The sequence below is a fragment of the Symphalangus syndactylus genome, chromosome X (assembly GCF_028878055.3).
Source record: "Symphalangus syndactylus isolate Jambi chromosome X, NHGRI_mSymSyn1-v2.1_pri, whole genome shotgun sequence".
NCBI classification, from domain to species: Eukaryota; Metazoa; Chordata; class Mammalia; order Primates; family Hylobatidae; genus Symphalangus; species Symphalangus syndactylus.
The window spans coordinates 27145042-27165707 of record NC_072447.2 but is presented as its reverse complement, the minus strand read 5'-3'; the positions used below and the strand labels follow the sequence as shown (position 1 = coordinate 27165707).

At 43.8% G+C, this 20666-nt stretch overlaps 1 protein-coding gene across 1 annotated transcript in view; it reads right to left on the bottom strand.

Moving 5' to 3' along the window:
* The window catches only part of LOC129475258 (uncharacterized), a 55595-nt gene that overhangs the window by 17376 nt on the left and 17553 nt on the right, over positions 1-20666 (bottom strand). The gene's annotated exons all lie outside the window — the stretch shown is intronic.

Here is a 20666-nt window from a genome sequence, read left to right as displayed (position 1 = left end):
GCCGATGTGGAGTTTAGGGCATCCTGGGCTGATAACCATATATGTAACCTCTGATGAAAAAGTAATTCTCAGAGGGATTCAAAAGAAGCCAGGACTTGCTCCAGGGATCTCTCCCTCAATTCCCTCAGTTTGGAGGAAAAAGAAAGGATCCTGCTTAAGAAAGGATCCTTTTCTAAGCATAGGTTGAAAGTTTGCAAACTACAGCTGTTTGCACCATCCCATAATTGGAGCTGTCTACACTACCCCTACACTTGCTGTGTGAAATGTGGCTCTGAGAAGTCCAAATGCATTGACCACACTGACTACAAATAATTCAGCTTCCTTATGCCTCTCAGCCTTGGCCCATGTTGTGTCCTGTGTTCCCTCCCCACGCTCTATCCCCACACCCACCAGCCTGGTCAACATTGTCCCGCAAGTCTCAACTTTTATATTAACTCCTTGGGGAATTTTCCCTGCTTTCTCCTCCCCCTCTCTGCCACAGAAAACACACCCAACTAGATTAGGTGCCCATTTTGAGCACCCTGTACTTGCCCTTCTCAGAGCCTCTATCACACTGTATTCTAATGTTATACCTCCACTATTCACATAGTACCTGACAAGAAGTGGGCAGGCATTCAACAAATGCTTTATGAATGAATGGATGGATGGATGGATGGATGGATGGATAAATGGATGAATGAGGTTATAAACAACAAATAACATACCTGTGTGTAGAATACATATCACCTTATAAAACATAAAGATAGACAGATGATACATAGATAGATAGATAACTTGTTTGAAGTTTCATGATTCCCCACAGAACAAATATTATTTATTTTCATTTTGCCGGGGGAAAACAGCTTCACATCTATTAAATGACTTGCCCAAGTCACAGGTGATAAAATCAGGTTCCAGTCCACAGAAATATTTGTATGGGTATTTTTTCAAATTTCCAGCACCGTTTTACTCAAAAAAAATATTCTGGTGCTAGTCTTGGAATCGATAGTGCTAATTCTGTGGAGAATATATATTGGATATAAAAGTACAGAACTGTAAAGTCAGAAGAAGCATGCATGCTCCTCTGGTCCACCTCTGTTATTTTACAAATGAGGAAACTGAAGCCCAAAGAGGTTAAGTCTTGTCCAAGGTCACACAGCTACTAAATGCAAGTCAGGATTGGGGTCTAGATTTTTCAGATGATATATCCAGTACCTTTTCTATGATATAAGAAGTGATTGGTTTATAAACAAATTCTTGGAACACAGAATATTTATATTTGAGGCCTGCCTGTGTTTGTAAAACCACTCATGCTCAGACTTCCTGAGATTATGCCTGTTGCAAATATTCTGTGCCAGTGTCAGAGGATGGGGTCCAGTGTGGTGACAGAATTAAGAGTTAGCTCTGAGGAAAGCCGGGCATGGTGACTCATGCCTGTAATTGCAGCATTTTGGGAGGCCAAGGCAGGCAGATCACTTGAGCTCAGGAGTTTGAGACCAGCCTAGCCAACATGGTGAAACACTGTCTCTACTAAAAATACAAAAATAAGTTAGCCAGGCATGGTGGCAGGTGCCTGTAGTCCCAGATACTCGGGAGGCTGAGGCAGGAGAATCGCTTGAACCTGGGAGGCGGAGGTTGCAGGGAGCCAAAATCTCACCACTGCACTCCAGCCTGGGCGACAAAAGCAAAACTCCGTCTCAAAAAAAAAAAAAAAAAAAAGCTCTGAGGTCAAATTACCTGGGTTCAAATTCTAGCTTTGTGACCTGTGGCAAGTCACTTAGTTTCTCCTGTGCTTCAATTTATCACCTGCAAGATGAGTATAATAATTCCTACCTCAGACGGTTGCTGTGAGAATTAAAATATTTACTACATATAAAGTCATTCAGAGGGTTGCCTGACTCATACTAGATACTGATCAATGTCAGCTTCAATGATCTCAGTTTAGAAAACAGCTCATTACATACATAGGAGGTCATTGTTAGTCCACATGAGTGGGGGAGAGTAGTGACTGGAAAGGGTCGTGAAGAGGCCTTCTGGGCACTAGCAATTTTATCTTTCTTGAACTGATAACCTGTTACACAGTTATACGCAGTTTGCAAAGATCCATCAAATCAATCCTATATAATTATCAAGAACTGTGAAGGTTCTCAGATTTGACCCTACTTGTAAGCTGACAGTTAGCCTGCCCTAGTTTCATGGGTGTTGGCAGAAGACATGAGACTCCTGGGTCAGAGGCAAAGGACTTTCTTATTCAGAGAACAGCATACAACATGAGCTTCATATTTGTATCAGTTTCTCTTGCCCTCTAAGTCCCATGGGGGCAATGTAGAGGAGCCCAGTTGAATACTGCACATGCAGTGGGTTTATGCCATAGTTTAATAACACGAAGTGAAGGGAATCCAAATATTTTTAAAGAGGCAATAAGCCTGCCTGACCTTTGCCCTGGAGAGAATCACTGTTGTGTCGGAATGGCTTTATTATACCGGACTGATTTTTGTTCTGCAGGGAAACCCGATCTCTGTCTTCCAAGGCTGTTCGCTCTACAAACATCCTTGAGAAGAGAGTTCAGAACAAATGGAGGCAGAGCCTCTGGTTACAAGGCATGCAGAAAGGTGAGAGACCCATGGAGAATGGCTACCCAACAATATATACACTATTCTGATATATGTCATGCTCCAATAAAAGGCTTTTTAAAAGTGCTACCCTAAAAAAAAATGTTGCCCTATGGTCAAATACATTTGGGAATATCTAGGATAAACCATTTTCTTTACCATTGTACTTAACAGAACCTTTCATAGGCTAATGTGTATAGTGCATCTGCAGGAAAAGGAACACAACTTGCAGTTGTTTCTCAACATTCAATGCTTCTTAAACCCTTCCTACACAAACATAAGAATTACCTGGGAGTCTAATTAAATGCAGATCCAGATTCAATAGGTCTTCAGTGGGACCAGAGATTTTGTGTTTCTACCAAGCTCCCAGGAGATGCCAATGTTCTGGCTCATACATCCCCATACGTTGAGTACTAAGGAATTAGAAAACTCTCTTTTCAAGGAACTTCTCAGAAGGCTAGGATTCTACCAAACATGCTGTGAGATTACAGTTTCCACCAACCCTAGCTCTACTATTATGTCCAATCTGATATAGGAAGAAAAAACAATATAAAATTCTTAAATGCAAAATCTCAGTGATTTGTGATGCGGGTCAAAGCTGGTTAAATGTAAAATGTAAATTAATGCAAAAATACTAAAATGCTTAGGAAAGTTCTAATACTTAGGACGTATCTCCTATGGTATAAGCAAAAACCACAAATGGGGGCTGGATAACAATGAAATTCTAATTTTGCCATAAATGATAACCTAAAACACTAAAATCAATGGAATGATATTTTGCAAAGTAGATAAAACCTAAGCTAATGAGGCTCTGAAATGACAGAGGCTGGAGACTATTAAAGTGTCTGGTGGACGTTTTCCTGAGCTTCATGTAACATGGAGGTACTTGAGACACCCTAATCCCAATAGGGCATTCCCCATGGGTGACTGCAGCGGGCAGAAGGCTGTTCTCCTGTGGCTTTCACACCACCCCTGGCCAAGAGGACATCCAGCAGAAATGACCCAGCTGTACCTAGTTCCATGCTTATCTTCCTTAAAACTTCAGTTCTCAACCCTGGCTACACATTAGAATCACCCAAGAAGCTTTGGAAACACTTCTGATTCCCAGGCCTCTTCCAGACCAGTAAACTATGAATCTCTTGGGACAGAGCCTACACATCGGTAGTTACAAAAATCCCCCCAGTGATTGTGACGGAAGCTGTTACCCTCAAACCTCTGACAAACTTCAGTGAAGGAAGTAAAATCCATAACCCAGTGTAAATGGAGCATAAATCACCAAGGTACACCTGCTTTCCTCTCTTCCGCATCTCTGATTCTGCTACTATACTAAGAACCACCATGCTCTGAGAAGAGACATCAACAACAGCACGGTTCATTTCCTTCTAGACCTCACCACATGCCTCATCTCTCTCTAGTTCGTGTTTGGTATAAGCGATGGGTCTCATTTTTAGGGAACAAAAGCACAGAAATCTCCCTATGTAGGACTTTGTGGAAATTTTGACCAGGGTGAAATTAATTTCATCTCATATTTATCATAATTTGAGCATTGTATTATCTCAATTATTACCATGGATAAAGGGATTCTGCAGTGTCATGCTATGCAGTTAAGATTTCTGGGTTTGGGTCACAACTTCCCGTACTTACTAGCTGTGTGACCAAGTTGGGTAAGTTACTTCATCTCATTAATCCTAGTTTGTTCACACATAAAATAGGAGAATTTATAAATTTCAGAGTTGGGATGATCATTACCAGAAGGTAATTCATGTGAATGACTGGACACTGTCCCGGGCATAATAAAACCTCTATAAATACCAGCTATTTTTATAAGTTGATTTGGTATCATTTAAATGGATGATCTGTAGATGGCCACTCTTCAGTGAGCTGTTTATTATCCAGCCTCAGGGAGACATGTAAATTGAGAATAAATGTTTAAAGACTTTTACACTAATTTGACAGAGTAACTGTCTATCAAATCTAATAAAACTCTTAGGCTTGCGTTTTGTATGTCTTTATTAAATTTTTGCAAGAACTCATTTTTAAAAATGTTATGACTATTGGTCCATGGACTTGTATTTTGTATACCTTTTAAATTTAGGTTTTTCTAACAATTCATTTTATGAAAGTATTTTTCCATGATAGATTGGAGATTAAAATATTGATTTTTCATAGAGTTTGAGAATAACTAGTTTAAGGATAAATTTATGAATATTGTGTCACAGACATGAATGAAAAACCCATTGTATCTGTTTTCTGTGCTATATAACAAACTACTGCAAGTTTAGTGGCTCAAAATAACACCCATTTTTTTTTTATTGTTATTTATTTATTTTTTTGAAACAAAGTTTCATTCCCATTGCCCAGGCTGGAGTGCAATGGCGTGATCTTGGCTTACTGCAACCACCGCCTCCCAGGTTCAAGAGATTCTCGTGCCTTGGCCTCCCAAGTAACTAGAGCTACAGGCGCACACCACTGTACCCAGCTAATTTTTGTATTTTTTTTGTAGAGATAGGGTTTTGCCATGTTAGCCAGGCTGGTCTCAAACTCCTGAGCTCAAGTGATACTCCTGCCTTGGCCTCCCAAACTGCTGGGATTACAAGTGTCAGCTGTGCCTGGCCACACCCATTTATTATCTCACAGTTTCTATGGGCCAGGAGTCTAGGTATGGCATGGCTGGATTCTCAGCTCTGGCCTCAAGAGGCTGAAATCAAGCTGTCAGCTGGGCTGCAGTCTCATATGGAGATCAAGGACCTTTTCCAATCTCACATGGTTGTTGGTAGAATTCAGTTCCTTGAAGCTGCAAGACTGGGGTCCTTGTTTTCTTACTAGCTTTCATCCGGAGGTCACTCAGTCCTTGAGACTGCCCACAGTTCCTTGCCTTGGGCTCTCCCACAGCTTGGAAGCTTCTTCAAGACCAGCAAGGCAGGGTCTCTCACTCCAGTCCACTAAGACAGAGTCTTACATGGTGTAATCAAGGGAGTGATATCCCATCACCTTTGCCATATTCTATTGGCTGGATGCAAGTCAGTTTCCTCTGACACTCAAGGGGAGAGGCTTATACAAGGATGGGACTCATTGGGGGTCACCTGAGGGTGTGTCCACCACACTCATCTACAAATAATCTTATTGTAATGGAGTGACTCTGCCAATAGTAAGCCATCAATCACCATATAAACCAAACTTGGTACAGATTAAAAGAATCATAGAGAAGTTGGATAATTTGATGCTCGTATAACATCTGACTTTAAGCTAATCTGTAAATTAGTCCTGCAAAATTGCCATGGCATAAGTTTCAAATAATACACAAAAAGGAAATGTTGCTTTTGAGTTCCATCTTTTGTGTTGCTGATGCCTCTGAAAAAATGGTGTGTATGGCACATTTTTCTGCAATTATTTTCTGATAAATGTGAAATCCAACATAATTGCCCTTGAAATGAGATATTTAATGATGTGAAAGCTAATGACCACGTTAATGGTGATTCTCTATAAAGATCTGCTTATCCTCATAAACTCCTTGAAATCTAATGCAATGGTTGTGGAAATCGTTTAATAAACCTCTTTTAGACGTGGCTAATTTTTATATACTATGGATTCATTTACAGGACTTTTTTAAGAAGCCCAGTTCTCCACCTGGGTCTGAATGTAAAATTCCCAGAGGGCTTGGCCTGGTGTCCGTTTGAACAGGATTGGCGTGCATGTGGAATTATTTTCCTTCTTCACTAGAGGCCCCCAGTTTGACAGCACAACAGTGGAAGCACAGGTTTGCATGCGTATGAAGGGTACTGAACAGCTTCAAGAACTTTTAGAAAGTGCATGGTATATAAATATTAAATGAATGAATGAATGAACAAGTGAGTGACTGAGTGAATGGGAGGCCAAGGTGGGTGGATCACAAGGTCAGGAGATCGAGACCATCCTGGCTAACACGGTGAAATCCCGTCTCTACTAAAAAATACAAAAAAAATTAGCCGGGCGTGGTGGCAGGCGCCTGTAGTCCCAGCTACTCGGGAGGCTGAGGCAGGAGAATGGCATGAACCCGGGAGGCGGAGCTTGCAGTTAGCCGAGATCGCGCCACTGCACTCCAGCCTGGGCAACAGAGCGAGACTCCGTCTCAAAAAAACAACAACAACAACAAAAAAAAAACACGTTAGTTACTTCAAAGGAGAGAGAGTCATGAATAATGGAGGACAGCTAGAAACATCTCAGCCGATAGTTTTACAACAGAAGCGATTTGGTCGATAATGGCAACTTCTAATTTATAGACTTTTAATTAGGGAAGAGGATATGAGGACAGGGGCAGAAGGGGCTTCTGTGGAAGCTGGTAGAGATTATTTTAGGGAAAATTAATGTGAGATCACATCGTTTTGATTGTATGACCCATAACTATGCCTTTAGCAGGGAAAAGGTTAATATACTTGCAGAATAGGTATTGCTAACAATGTTTGGTTTAAACACATTACCCCAAAATACTGCCCTCTCAGCTGCTGGAAATGCATCTTTCTACTGGAACACCTGGCCAGAAGTTGTCCCATTGGAAAGCCTTTCAACCTTACCTTTAACAGGCTAATACAAAGGCTTATCTTTCATATTCTTGTGAGAAATTTTTTAAAGCCCATATTTCATATAACAGCTATGTGAGATTCCTACACTGAGGAGTTGTTAGTTTTGGGGGAGATGAAAAAGAAAAAGAATACAATACTCTGGAGCTCAGGGAGATGTTTCAGGAAGCGCATGCTGGGTAGGTTTTCTTGGCGGGCCACTTACGTAGCACTAGGTGGTAGAGAGGACACCAAAAGTCAAGAAAGAGACAAAAAAAAAAAAAAAAAAAGGAAGCATCCAGGGCAGACACATCCTGATTCTTCTATCTGCTTTCCCTGGTTTTTGGGAATCCTGAGAAGAAATAAGCTAGTACTTTAAGGCTACTCATCCCTATTGGTTGGGGGCCCAGAGAGACTCACAAAAGGTTGAATTCAGCTCCGTAGAGTAGCGCTGTCAATTGGAAACATAATGCAAGCCATAAGAGTGAGACATATATGTAATTTAAAATCTTCCAGTGACCACATTTTTTAAAGTATAAAGAAATGGGTGAAATTAATATCTTTAATTTAACCTAATACTTCCAAAATTCTATTATTTCAACATGTAGTCAATGTAGAAATTATTATTTTCTTTTTTTTTTTTTTGGTACTAAGTCATCAAAATTAAGTGTGTATTTTACACACTTACAGAACACCTGAATTTGGATTTAATCCACTACGGTTGCTCAGTAGCCACATGTGGCTAGTGGCTCCTGTATGGAAAAGGGCAGCTATAGAAAATGGTAATCCAACAGATCCTTAGCCATGTGCAGAACGTTCAAGGTCATATGTTGGCAAGGTTGCTGTACACTCAAAACACTGGAGAGCAAATCTGGAAATCTGGAATATTCCTCATGATGGTTCATGAAAAAATACAACCATCAAGTAATTTATTCAAGAAGAAAATTGCCTATATGGAAATGAAATATTATCAAACTGTAAAGGTATATTTGTGCATACTTATATACAATAGTTTCTGGGCTCTTAGCCCAGAAATACAGCATTAATTATACCGTAATACACACAAAATATTCAGATGTCCTTAATTTCAAAAGCTGTGATTAAATTTGAAAAACTGAAGAAATAACTTTCATCATAGACTCAGTGGAATGAGGCGGCAATTATTAATGTCCCATTTTGCAAGTGGAGAATTTGGCACTGTTCTCTCAGGAGCACACATGGTTTTTGGCCTCCATTCCTTTTTGAATCAGAATTCAGCATCCAAAGTGGACTATAATGGTGGGAAGCTATAGAAAAAATGCACATCTATCACTAGAATTACTTGGCACAAGCAGCCTGTTAACTGCTCATTTTCAAGTTGTAGAGCTGAGTCACCATCAGGAAACTGAAGTCCACAGAGGCAACTTCATGTTGCAAAAAAGGTTTACCTGCCTCTCCAACATGACGTTCCTTCCTGTTCTTCTTTTGAAACCATTGGCCTTATTCAAGAAGTATTTGGCTGCAGGGAACAAAAGTCTCTCAAAGTGGTTTGAAAGTAAATGAAGAATTTATTGGAAAAAAATATTCAAGTATTTCATGGAATACAGGAGGCCTTATCTAGTGGCCTCTCCACATCACAGCTTGGGCTTCCTCACAGCATGGTGTCTCTGCATAGTCAGACTTCTTACATCTCAGTTATCACTTCTTACATGGCAGCTGGGAAAAAAGCTATTCAAGTATTTCATACAACACAAGGGCTAGAAGTAGAAAATCAGTAGATCTCAAGGACACACTATGGGCCGTATTATCTCTATTTTTCATTTTCTCTCTTCTTTCTAAGCCTAGCTCTTTTTTCTTTTCTTTTTTTTATATTTTTTGAGACAGGGTCTTAGTCACCCAGGCTGGACTACAGTGGCACAATCTTGGCTGACTGCAACCTCCGCCTCTCGGGCTCCAGCAATCCTCCCACCTCAGCCTCCTCAGTAGCTGGGATTATGGGTGCACACCACCATGCCAGGCTAATTTTTTTTATTTTTTGTAGAGATGGGGTTTTGCCATGTTGCCCAGGCTGGTCTCGAACTCCTGAGCTCAAGTGATCTGCCCACCTCGGCCTCCCAAAGTGGTAGGATTACAGGCGTGAGCCACCACACCCAACCTCTATGCCCACTTCTTTCTTCTTTCTGTCTATGACTGATTTTCTAGTTCTGATTTTCTAGTTCTGCTTGCACAATATCCAAATGTGGCCACCTCAGCCACAAAGGTTGACCAGAATCACTTTGTCCCATTTCTACCTTCCTGGCAGACAGAATTTGATTGGCCCAGATGATAATACAACCCTACAATTGAACAGTGTGTAGTCACTAAAAATATTCCTTCCACTTTTGATAAAATGAGAAGAGACATGTCCTGAAATGTACTGTGAAAAGTGCTAAAAACCAATTGTATTTATTGTATAAGTGTGACTGCTAAAAATGCTGTGAAAAAAGATACTAAGAAAATATTCTAAAATAGAACAAGGCATCTCAGTTATTACTTGCTGCTGAATAACAGACTTGGCAAAACTTAGTGTCATCAGACAATAACTATCATTTCTCATGATTCTTTGGGTAGACTAGTCTGAGCTGGGTGGTTTTCTGTTCCAGGTGGCATTGGTTGAGGTCACTAATTCTACTGCACTGAACTGGGGGCTGGGCTAGGCTGGAAGGACTGAGAAGGCTTTCTTCACATGTCAGACACTTAGTTCTCCTTCTGGGTCTCTCCACATCACAGCTTGGGGTTCCTCACTGCATGGTGTCTCTGCATAGTCAGACTTCTTATGTGGCAGTAGGTTTTCAGAGGGAAAGTGAAAGTTGCCAGATGTCTTAAAGTCCAGGCCTAGAATTGGCACAGCATCATTTATACAGACTTCTAGTAGTGGCCAATGCAATTCAAGATGTCAGGCCAGATTCCAGGGAAGGTAGAATGGCTTCTTGCTGGGTCGAACAGCATGTGCATACGAAGGAAAAAAAATTGATGGCAGCCATCTGGGGAGACTACCACACAGGGATGGGAATCTTAGTGTTTGGAATTAGAAGAGAGGGGAGATTTTTCCTGCTAGTTTTTGTTGTTGTTGTTGTTTGTTTGTTTGTTTGTTTTTTGAGACAGGATCTTACTCTGTCACCCAGGCTGGAATGCAGTGGTGCAATCTCAGCTCACTGCAGCCTCCGCCTCCCAAGCTCAAGTAATCCTCCCACCTCAGCCTCTCAAGTAGCTAGGACCACAGGCATGCACCACCACACCCAGCTAATTTTTGTATTTTTTGTAGAGACAATGTTTCACCACGTTGGCCGGGCTGGTCTCAAACACCTGAGCTCAAGCAATCTGTCTGCCTCAGCCTCTCAAAGTGCTGGGATTACAGGTGTGAGCTACCACGCCCAGCCTGCTACTTTTTGTTTGTTTTTCTGTACTTTCAAATTCTTCAATGAGCACCATTTTAATAATCATACTTTTTAAGTGGTGCTGTTTGTAATCATAATTTATTAAATGCTGCCAAGTTGAATGTCTAGAATAAATTAATTAAGGGGAAGATGTCAGTATGCATTCTAAAATGCGACATTTGCTGGGAAATAATGTCTACAAGAAATTCTTGGCTTTGCCTCTCTTGAGAGTAATAAAAACTAGTCAGAATGGTAGCTGAAGAATAAGAGGAAAATATATATTTCTTGCTGTCGACTAAAAACAAATCTCTGCCTCCTTAAGTGCTCTACTTCCTAGTCACATAGCTTGGTGTGTGATTGCTTTCTGTCATATTCGTATGAGGGCTAGAGCCTTCATCCCTGAGAATAAATAGACTTACTAGCCCAGTGGCTGTGAGCATTTTTCTGCTTAAGACCTTGCTCCTGGCCAGGTGCAGTGGCTCACAACTGTAATCCCAGAACTTTGGGAGGCCGAGGCAGGAGGATCACTTGAGGTCAGGGAGTTCGTGACCAGCCTGGCCAACATGGTGAAACCTCATCTTTACTAAAAATACAAAAATTAGCCAGGTGTGGTGGTGAGCACCTGCAATCTCAGCTACTCAGGAGGCTGAGGCAGGAGAAGTGCTTGAACCTGGGAGGCAGAGGTTACAGTGAGCTGAGATTGCACCACTGCGCTCCAGCCTTGGCGACAGAGCAAGAATCTGTCTCAAAAAAAAAAAAAAAGACATTGCTCGTACAGAATGCAATCCAGCTAACAGTCATTCTGGGACCAGGAGTCTCCTAAAATGTGAGGTCTGTTGACTGCTGCTCAGGAAGGGCACTTTCATCTCAGCTGAAAGGGCCTGAATATTCATTTCCTGCACTGAGCCAGGCATCAACGTCACCTACAGTCCAATCGCTCTGAAACTCACACAGATTGAGATCAGAAGAGCTCCTTTCATCCAAGTGACTTCTGTATGCAGTGACTTTGTGTCCTCTCTGATCTTCCCAGCTTTGTCTCCCACTGGCCTCTCTGCCTTGGACCCTCCAACCACTTCTACCAACTCTGTCTTCCTCCAGGAGATGCCCCTGCCCCAGGGTCAAACAGTTCCAAATGACAGGATTGCCCTTACCTTCCCTCTGCCACCAGACCAGGCCCAATCCCCTTCCTCCAGGAAGTTTCCCTCGATCTACAGGTGAAATTTGTCTCCTCCACCCCCATGTTTCCCAGCACTTTGCTCTACCATTCTGTCTTCAACAATGGAAATGCAAAGAGGGCTAAATCCTAAATCCCTGCCGTCAGGGAGCACTCAGCCTGGGGTAGAGAGACTCATGTAATGCGGTGATGGCTACCATAGGGGTCTATTTGGGGTACTATGACAGCCTAGAGGAGGGGGATATTCAGTACAGCCTTGGTCTCTAGGAAACCACCTGAAGGAGGACAGCATGCCAGACAGAGGGTTCAGCAAGAGCAGAGGCAAAGAGGCAGGAAACCACATGGAATTTGAGGGCATAGGACACACATCGGTTTCATAAGTCCACAGCCCCATCACAGGGCGCCCTAGGTTAGAGTAGGCTGCACCACTCACCTCTGCAGCATTAAGGTCTCGTGGAAGGCCAAGTCTCTTGCTTTGTGATCCCATTCCACTCTGGGGAGCATGCAGAGAGGGAGCTATATATTGTCCAAGCTATACCCTGGGGGTACCCATGGGGAGTGCCAAAACCCAAGATGTTATTTGCCCTTTTCTCTCTCTCACACAAGTGCACAGTGGAGTTTCCTAGAGGCTACAGGACATATATCAAGAGACTGAATACACAGCAGATAAGCAAATTCAGCTGTCTTCTATTAAGTCAGACATTAAAGAAATGTGCAACAATGTAAAACATTCCCACTCAGGGCTGAGGCAGTGGCTCACACTTGTAATCTCAGCACTTTGGGAGGCTGAGGCAGGAGAACTGCTTGAGCCCAGAAGTTCGAGACCAGCCCGGGCAACATAGCAAGACCCTGTCTCTACAAAAAATTTTAAAATTGGCAGGGCATGGTAATACACACCTGTGATCCCAGCTACTTGAGAGGCTAAGGCAGGAGGAACACTTGAGCCCAAGAGGTGGAGGCTGCAGTGAGTCATGATCATGCCACTGCACTCCAGCCTGGGCAACAGGGTGAAACCATCTGAAAACAAAACAAAACGACAACAAAAAACATTGCCACTCTTTTCACTACATTTTTTAAGAAAAGCATAGTTTTTAAAAATAAAACTATGTCACATTAACATTCAATGGACTTATTATTGTTATATTTAAATTAATTCATCAACAAACATTTGTAAATTTCCTCAGTTTAATTTTTACTATCGTAAGTTTTGAGAGATTTAGCTCCTTGAGGTGATAAATAAAGACAGGGTCTTTGAGGCACTCAGTTAATTCTAAGAGTGCAAAGGGGGGCCAAGAACAAAGTGTTGGGAATCACTGGTATGGTCGGCTCTGAAGCCAAATTCCCTCGGTTCAAATCCCAGCTCCTCTAATTACTAGCTGTGTGGTTTTCTATTCGGTTCCAAGCTTCTCTGTGCCTGTCTCCTCTTCCATAAAACTAGAATAATGATAAGAATGTAAGGGGGCCGGGCGCGGTGGCTCACGCTTGTAATCCCAACACTTTGGGAGGCCGAGGCGGGCAGATCACTTGAGGTCAGGAGTTCAAGACCAGCCTGGCCAACACGGTGAAACTCTGTCTCTACTAAAAATACAAAAAATCAGTCAGATGTAGTGGCTCATGCCTGTAGTCCCAGCTACTCAGGAGGGTGAGGAATGAGAATTGCTTCATCCTGGGAGGCAGAGGTTGCAGTGAGCCAAGATTGCACCACTGCACTCCAGCCTGGGTGACAGAGTAAGACTCTGTCTCAAATAAATAAATAAATAAATAAACAAACAAACAAACATTTTTAAAAATAATGATGAGAATGCTGTCGTGAGGATCAAAGGAGTTCCTTGGGTACAGTGCTCTGAAAAGGTGACTGGCACAGGGGTTAGCATTCAACAAGTGTTAATTAACATTAATTTGCTCAACAAACACTCATAGAACCACGATCGTGCACCAGGCACTGTGCTTGTCTCCAGTGATGTAAAGATGACTAATTCACTTTCACGATCCTCAAGGGACCCACAGCAGGGAGAAAGAGACCCAGATAAATAGACCACGTCTGTGCAGACTTGGCCAAGACCTGTGGGACCACACAACCAGGACCCTTGGCAAAGGAATTGAAACATCTCCAGTGAGATGCTGCTGAGAAAAATCCCTCAGTGAGTCCAGAATGTTCTGAACTAACATATTTGTCAAGAATGTTTACAGAGCTGAGACTTAATGAAAAGAGGGCTGGCTAGGAGTCCAGTTACCAGAAAGACTCCTTTTCTGACTGCCTTTAGCAACTTATTTAACAAATAGCAAACATCTGCTGTGTTCCTGGCACTCTGCTGGGATTGAGTGACATCAAGATGATTAAGATATGCCTCCTTGAAGGAGCTCCCAGAGCTGAGGAGACACACTGTGGTTGTGTACCACAAAAATGCATAAAAAGAGATGCTGAAGCCACTTAACCTCTCTGACTCCATTCTGTCCCCTACCAGATGAGTATAATGCTATATAACTAGACAAATTTCTCCCAGATCTAACATCCTTGTACTCCATTCAAATGTTAGAGGTCCTCTCAGAAATCCTGTTTGGAATTTGAGTGTTATTGTGGTCACCATTAACCTTAGGGTAGTTGTGCCATGGTGAGCAATAATGTTCCTGTCAGGCCCCTGAGCCCAAGCCAAGCCATCGCATCCCCTGTGACTTGCACGTATACATCCAGATGGCCTGAAGTAACTGAAGATCCACAAAAGAAGTAAAAATAGCCTTAACTGATGACATTCCACCATTGTGATTGGTTTCTGCCCCAACCTAACTGATCAATGTACTTTGTAATCTCCCCCACCCTTAAGAAGTTTCTTTGTAATTCTCCCTACCCTTGAGAATGTACTTTGAGAGATCCACCCGTGCCTCCAAAACATTGCTCCTGACTCCACCGCCTATCCCAAAACCTATAAGAACTAATGATAATCCACCACCCTTTGCTGACTCTCTTTTTGGACTCAGCCCACCTGCACCCAGGTGAAATAAACAGCCATGTTGCTCACACAAAACCTGTTTGGTGCTCTCTTCACACGGACATGCATGAAATTTGGTGCCCTGACTCGGATCGGGGGACCTCCCTTGGGAGATCAATCCCCTGTCCTCCTGTTCTTTGCTCTGTGAGAAAGGTCCACCTATGACCTCAGGTCCTCAGACCGACCAGCCCAAGGAACATCTCACCGATTTTAAACTGGGTAAGCGGCCTCTTCTTACTCTCTTCTCCAACCTCTCCCACTATCCCTCAACCACTTTCTCCTTTCCACTCTTCAATCTCTCCCTTCTCTTAATTTCAATTCCTTTCATTTTCTGGTAGAGACAAAGGAGACATGTTTTATCCATGGACCCAAAACTCCAGCACCAGTTACTGACTAGGGAAGGCAGCCTTCCCTTGTGTTAATCATTGCAGGGATGCCTCCCTGATTATTCACCCAGGTTTCAGAGGTGTCAGACCAAGCAGGGACGTCTGCCTTGGTCCTTCACCCTTAGCAGCAAGTCCCGCTTTCCTGGGGCAGGGGCAAGTACCCCTCAACCCCTTCTCCTTCACCCTTAGCAGCAGGTCCTGCTTTTCGGAGGGGCAAGTACCCCTCAACCCCTTCTCCTTCACCCTTAGCAGCAAGTCCTGCCTTTCTAGGGGAGGGGCAAGTACCCCCAACCCCTTCTCTCCATGTCTCTACCCCTACCCTGGGGAAGGGGCAAGTACCCCAACCTCGTATCTCTGTGCTCTCTTCTCTCTGGGTTTGCCTCCTTCACTATGGGCAAGCTTCCACCTTCCATTTCTCCTTCTTCTCCCTTAGCCTGTACTCTTAAGAACTTAAAACCTCTTCAACTCTCACCTGACCTAAAATCTAAGCATCTTATTTTCTTCTGCAATGCCGCTTAACCCCAATACTAACTCGACAATAGTTCCAAATAGCTGGAAAATGGCATTTTCAATTTTTCCATCCTACAAGATCTAAATAATTCTTGTCGTAAAATGGGCAAATGGTCTGAGGTGCCTGACGTCCAGGCATTCTTTTACACATCAGTCCCTTCCTAGTCTCTGTGCCCAATGCAAGTCGTCCCAAATCTTCCTTCTTTCCCTCCCACCTGTCCCCTCAATCCCAACCCCAAGCGTCGCTGAGTCTTTCTAATCTTCCTTTTCTACAGACCCATCTGACCTCTCCCCTCCTCGCCAGGCCGAGCTAGGTCCCAATTCTTCCTCAGCCTCCGCTCCTCCACCCTATAATCCTTTTATCACCTCCCCTCCTCACACCCAGTCCGGCTTACAGTTTCATTCCGTGACTAGCCCTCCCCCACCTGCCCAGCAATTTATTCTTAAAAAGGTGGCTGGAGCTAAAGGCATAGTCAAGGTTAATGCTCCTTTTTCTTTATCCCAAATCAGATAGCGTTTAGGCTCTTTTTCACCAAATATAAAAATCCAGCCCAGTTCATGGCTTGTTTGTCAGCAACCCTGAGACACTTTATAGCCGTAGACCCTAAAAGGTCAAAAGGCCGTCTTATTCTCAATATACATTTCATTACCCAATCTGCTCCCGACATTAAATAAAACTCCAAAAATTAGAATCTGGCCCTGAAACTCCACAACAGGACTTAATTAACCTCACCTTCAAGGTGTACTATAATAGAAAAAGTTTCAATTCCTTGCCTCCACTGTGAGACAAACCCCAGCCACATCTCCAGCACACAAGAACTTCCAAACGCCTGAACCGCAGCAGCCAGGTGTTCCTCCAGAACCTCCTCCCCCAGGAGCTTGCTACATGTGCCGGAAATCTGGCCACTAGGCCAAGGAATGCCCGCAGCCCGGGATTCCTCCTAAGCCGTGTCCCATCTGTGCGGGACCCCACTGGAAATCAGACTGTTCAACTCACCTGGCAGCCACTCCCAGAGCCCCTGGAACTCTGGCCCAAGGCTCTCTGACTGACTCCTTCCCAGATCTTCTTGGCTTAGCGGCTGAAGACTGACACTGCCTGATCACCTCGGAAGCCCCCTAAACCATCATGGATGCCGAGCTTCAGGTAACTCTCACAGTGGAAGGTAAGCCCGACCCCTTCTTAATCAATATGGAGGCTATCCACTCCACATTACCTTCTTTTCAAGGGCCTGTTTCCCTTGCCTCCGTAACTGTTGTGGGTATTGACGGCCCTCTTAAAACTCCCCAACTCTGGTGCCAACTTAGACAACACTCTTTTATGCACTCTTTTATAGTTATCCCCACCTGCCTAGTTCCCTTATTAGGCCAAGACATTTTAACCAAATTATCTGCTTCCCTGACTATTCCTGGACTACAGCCACATCTCATTGCTGCCCTTCTCCCCAACCCAAAGCCTCCTTCGAGTCTTCCTCTCATATCCCCCCACCTTAACCCACAAGTATGGGACATCTATACTCCTTCCCTGGCAACCGATCACATGCCCATTACCATCCCATTAAAACCTAATCACCCTTACCCCGCTCAATGCCAATATTCCAACCCACAGCATGCTTTAAAAGGATTAAAGCCTGTTATCACTCGCCTGCTACAGCATGGGCTTCTAAAACCTATAAACTCTCCTTACAATTCCCCCATTTTACCTGTCCAAAAACCAGACAAGTCTTACAGATTAGTTCAAGATCTGCACCTTATCAACCAAATTGTTTTGCCTATCCACCCTGTGGTGCCCAATCCGTACACTCTTTTGTCCTCAAAACCTTCCTCCACAACTCACTATTCCGTTCTTGATCTTAAAGATGCTTTTTTCACTATTCCCCTGCACCCCTCGTCCCAGCCTCTCTTTGCTTTCACCTGGACTGACCCCGACACCCATCAGTCCCAGCAGCTTACCTGGGCTGTGCTGCTGCAAGGTTTCAGGGACAGCCCTCATTACTTCAGCCAAGCTCTTTCTCATGATCTACTTTCTTTTCACCCCTCCGCTTCTCACCTTATTCAATATATTGATGACCTTCTTTGTAGCCCCTCCTTTGAATCTTCTCAACAAGACACACTTCTGCTTCTTCAGCATTTATTCTCCAAAGGATATCGGGTATCCGCCTCCAAAGCTCAAATTTCTTCTCCATCCATTACCTACCTTGGCATAATTCTCCATAAAAACACACGTGCTTTCCCTGCCGATCGTGTCTGACTAATCTCTCAAACCCCAACCCCTTCTACAAAACAACAACTCCTTTCCTTCCTGGGCATGGTTGGATACTTTTGCCTTTGGATACCTGGTTTTGCCATCCTAACAAAACCATTATATAAACTCACAAAAAGAAACCTAGCTGACCCCATAGATCCTAAATCCTTTCCCCACTCCTCTTTCCATTCCTTGAAGACAGCTTTAGAGACTGCCCCCACTCTAGCTCTCCCTGACCCATCCCAACCCTTTTCATTACACACAGCCGAAGTGCAGGGCTGTGCAGTCAGAATTCTTACACTAGGACCAGGATCGCATCCTGTAGCCTTTCTGTCCAAACAATTTGACCTTACTCTTTTAGGCTGGCCATCATGTCTCCGTGAAGCCGCTGCTGCCACCCTAATCACTCTCTACAGCTCTCATGATTTCCAAAATCTATTTTCTTCCTCACACCTGACACATATACTTTCTGCTCCCCGGCTCCTTCAGCTATACTCACTCTTTGTTGAGTCTCCCACAATTACCATTGTTCCCAGCCCAGACTTCAATCCGGCATCCCACATTATTCCGGATACCACACCTGACCCTCATGACTGCGTCTCTCTGATCCACCTGACGTTCACCCCATTTTCCCACATTTCCTTCTTCCCTGTTTCTCACCCTGATCACACTTGGTTTACTGAAGGTCACCCAGATGGTTGTTGCTAACAATTTCCCTAGCCCTTATTCCCACATTTTCTCCTTTGTATATTGATATGGTTTAGCTGTGTCCCCATCCAAATCTCATCTTGAATTTCCACATGTTGTGGGACAGATCCAGGGGGAGCTCATTGAATCATGGGGGCAAGTCTTTCCCGAGCTGTTCTCATGATAGTGAATAAGTCTCACAAGAGCTGATGGTTTTATAAAGAGGAATTCCCCTGCAAAAGTTATCTCTCTCTTTGCCTGCTGCCATCCATGTAAGACGTGACTTGCTCCTCCTTACCTTCCGCCATGATTGTGAGGCCTCCCCAGCCATGTGGAACTGTAAGTCCATTAAATCTCTTTTGCAAATTTCCCAGTCTCAGGTATGTCTTTATCAGCATCGTGAAAACAGACTAATACAGTAAATTGGTACCAGTAGAGTGGGGTGCTGCTGAAAAGATACCTGAAAATGTGGAAGGGATTTTGGAACTGGGTTACAGGCAGAGGTTGGAACAGTTTGGAGGGCTCAGAAGAATACAAGAAAATGTGGGAAAGTTTGGAACTCCCTAGAGACTTGTTGAATGGCTTTGACCAAAATGGTGATAATACTACGGAAAATGAAATCCAGGCTGAGGTGGTCTCAGATGGAGATGAGGAACTTGTTGGGAACTGGAGCAAAGGTGACTCTTGTTATGTTTTAGCAAAGAGACTGGTGGCATTTTGCCCCTGCCCTAGAGATTTGTGGAACTTTGAACTTGAGAGAGAGATGATTTAGGGTATCTGGTGGAAGAAATTTCTAAGCAGCAAAGCATTCAAGAGGTGACTTGGGTGCTATTAAAGGCATTTAGTTTTTTAAAGGAAGCAGAGCATAAAAGTTCAGAAAATTTGCTGCCTGACAATTTGATAGAAAAGAAAATACCATTTTCTGAGGAAAAATTTAAGCTGGCTGCAGAAATTTGCATAAGCAACGAGGAGCCAAATGTTAATCCCCAAGACAATGGGGAAAATGTCAGAGGTCTTCATGGTAGCCCCTACCATCACAAGCCCAGAGGCCTAGGAGGAAAAAATGGTTTTGTGGGCTGTGCCCAGGGTTCCCATGCTGCGTGCAGTCTAGGGACTTGGTGCTCTGCATCCCAGCTGCTCCAGCCATGGCTGAAAGGGGCCAACGTAGAGCTTGGGCCATGGCTTCAGAGGGTGCAAGCTCCAAATCTTGGCAGCTTCCATGTGGTACTGAGCCTGCCAGTGCACAGAAGTCAAGAATTGGAGTTTGGGAACCTCCACCAAAATTTTAGAGCATGTATGAAAATGCCTGGATGGCAAGGCAGAAGTTTGCTGCAGGGGCTGGGCCCTGAAGGAGAACCTTGGCTAGGGCAGTTTGGAAGGGAAATGTGGAGTCAGAGCCCCCGCACAGAGTCCCTCCTGGGGCACTGCCTTGTGGAGCTGTGAGAAGAGGGCCACCATCCTCCAGACCCCAGAATGGTAGTTCCACCAACAGCCTGCACTATGTGCCTGGAAAAGCCATAGACACTCAATGCCAGCCCACAAAAGCAGCCGGGAGGGAGGGGCTGTACCCTGCAAAGCCACAGAGGTGGAGCTGCCCAAGACCATGGGAACCTACCTCTTGCATCAGCATGACCTGGATGTGAGACACGGAGTCAAAGGAGATCATTTTGGAGCTTTAAGATTTGACTGCTCCGCTGGATTTCAGACTTGGATGAGGCCTGTAGCCCCTTTGCTTTGGCCAATTTCTCCCATTCGGAATGGCTGTATTTACCCAATGCCTGTACCCCCATTGTCTCTAGGAAGTAACTAACTTGCTTTTGATTTTACAGGCTCATAGGCAGAAGGGACTTGCCTTGTCTCAGATGAGACTTTGGACTGTAGACTTCTGAGTTAATGCTGAAATGAGTTAAGACTTTGGGGGACTGTTGAGACACATTTCACTGTTTTGAAATGTGAGGACATGAGATTTGGGAGGGGCCAGGGTGGAATGACATGGTTTGGCTGTGTCCCCACCCAAATCTCATCTTGAATTCCCATGTGTTGTGGGAGGGAACTGGTGGGAGGTAATTGAATCATGGGATCAGGTCTTTCCCGTGCTATTCTCTTAATAGTGAATAGGTCTCACGAGATCTGATGCTTTTATAAAGAGGAGTTCCCCT